The sequence below is a fragment of the Octopus bimaculoides genome, chromosome 17 (genome assembly GCF_001194135.2).
Source record: "Octopus bimaculoides isolate UCB-OBI-ISO-001 chromosome 17, ASM119413v2, whole genome shotgun sequence".
Lineage (NCBI taxonomy): Eukaryota > Metazoa > Mollusca > Cephalopoda > Octopoda > Octopodidae > Octopus > Octopus bimaculoides.
The window spans coordinates 6,223,192-6,225,691 of record NC_068997.1 but is presented as its reverse complement, the minus strand read 5'-3'; the positions used below and the strand labels follow the sequence as shown (position 1 = coordinate 6,225,691).

Sequence of the window (2,500 nt, the reverse complement as noted above, 5' to 3'; positions counted from 1 at the left end):
ACTGATTCTTTCTGAGAATTATATTGAGGGTACACATGTCTGAGGAATACTCAGCCACTTACACGTTAATTAAGCGCAGGAAAGTCAGTTGATCAAATATTTGCATTTTTGTTGTTGAATGACAGAGATATATTATCATTAATCATACTAGTAGCATATTTTTCAAGATGCTCTGGTATTAATTATAATGATAATAATGAGCTCATTGTATGATATATGAGGGGTTGCTGAAAAATTCTTGGCTTTAAGGGTATCATGAAAGGCCTGGTTGGAGACCCAAACTTCTGAGTTTTTTTACAGGGCTTAGAAATACTGAAAAACTGCTGCAACACCTGTGTGAATCTGAGAGGAGAATATGTTGATTAAAATCATAATTAACTGATTCTCCAGTATTTTCTTTTACCCAAAGTCAGGAACTTTTCAGCACCCCTCATACAGTGCTCAGGTGCACTACAACTCATCAGAAAAAGTTTTAAAAGGGAACAGAAAACAAAAACAAATAAAGAATGACAGCAATGAAATGCAAAAAGTCCATGCACAGTACACAGAATAAAAGACAGGAAAGTGAACATTGGTAAAAGTCATAAAAAGAAAAGGGTCCATAAGCACATCAGGAGTAGTGTTGATGAATTTTGGGAAGTATGGAATTTTTTGAAGGAAACAGTATCTTGACAGCTAATAAGTAATGCAAGTAGTTTCTTCCATGCATCAACGATTCTGAGCATGACCAAATGTCATGGGTGTTGTTCTACATTTCATAATCATGTCCATGTGTGGTGGAGGTATTAAATTTTAAGAAAGAAGGTGGCCAAAGTTGTAGGAAATATGAAAGGTAATCTGAGTGACTTTCTGTTATTTGAGCTGCTCAATGTCAAAACATTAATGTGTCAATGCCGAGAGAAGCAATATAATCAAGATATAGCAAGTAATTGACAAAAGGTATTTGTCTGCTTGCCCTGTCTCTGGATGTCTTCCAGTAAAACAATATTCTGAAAAAGATGGGTTTCCAGACCGCAGATGCAAAGTAATTATTATAGATTTTCTAAAACCTAAATCATACTCGTTTTAGTCTATGACAGGGTAGGTTACAAAAAAGTGCTAAGGTGCACCTAAATTCACCTCGTAGGGTATCATTGAAGATGATATATCTAATGTATTTATTAAAATTTTTCCATTCTATCTTGTCTTTTTATATTCATCGCCTTCATAATATATATTTCTAATGCACATGCAGACCTCTCATCTTTTTTCACTGATCCTATTTCTTCTCCCTTTTCAATCTCTTTCTCTGTTCCCATTCCTGTCATGTTCCCTCCCTCCCTCCCAACATGCCTCAATTGCACTTTCCTCCACCACCAGATATTTTTCGACAATTTTTTTCTCATTCCTTAATCTTTTCATCCCTATCTGTCTTATGGTGAAGAACTAACATCTGAAACATCAAGGCATTTCCCCTTCATTTTAAGCATTAAACTAATATGCCATTCATTAAAACTTGTTTCTCTCATGTTGTTTCCTCCTTTTGTTCACAGCCTTCTTAACATACATGCATATATTCATATCTATGTATACATATGTTTGTGTGTACATATATATATACATATATATATATATATGCCAGAAACCCCTGACTGGCCCCCATGCCGATGGCATGTAAAAAGCACTATCCGAACATGATCGATGCCAGGCCTGCCTGAGTGGATCCTGCACCAGTGGCACATAAAAAGTACCTACTACACTCTCGTTGTGGTTAGCGTTAGGAAGGGCATCCAGCTGTAGAAACATTGCCAGATCAATGGAGCCTGGTGCGGCTGCTGGCTCACCAGTCCTCAGTCAAACTGTCCAACCCATGCAGACGTTAAATGATGATGATGATGATGATGATATACAGAGATATAAATGATGGAGAAAAATTATGAATATTTTAACAATAAACATTGAAAAATCACTACAAATTTGTTTTTGTATTTTGAATTAATGCAGACATGTGAGCAGGATAAATATATGATAATATAAGCTACATGTTTACATGTTTTGGGCTACTGAAACAAATTTGTAGTGATTTTTCAATGTTTATTGTTAAATAAATTCATCATTTTTCTCCATCCCTTATATCTTTATATTCTCCTTTTTCTTTTCTCATGTATATTACCATATCATCTATATGGTTTATGTTATGACAAACTTAGGAGCTTTTTTATGAATACAACTGGATTATTTGAATCCATATATATGTATGACGCATGCGTACGAACAACCATGCTACATGGCAGTGAAACATGGGCTGTAACTGCTGAGGACATACGTAAGCTCGCAAGGAATGAAGCCAGTATGCTCCGTTGGATGTGTAATGTCAATGTGAATACCCGTCAGAGTGTAAGTATCTTGAGAGAAAAGCTGAACATTAGAAGCATCAGTTGTGGCGTGCAAGAGAGACGATTGCGCTGGTATGGACATGTGGTGAGAATGGAGGAGGATAGCTGCGTGAAAAAGTGCCACA

The 2,500-nt window shown here is 36.1% G+C and overlaps 1 protein-coding gene across 2 annotated transcripts in view; it reads right to left on the bottom strand.

Annotated features, from left to right (window-relative positions):
• Positions 1 to 2,500, bottom strand: part of LOC106877393 (abl interactor 2) — a 57,569-nt gene that overhangs the window by 29,013 nt on the left and 26,056 nt on the right. The window lies entirely within an intron of this gene.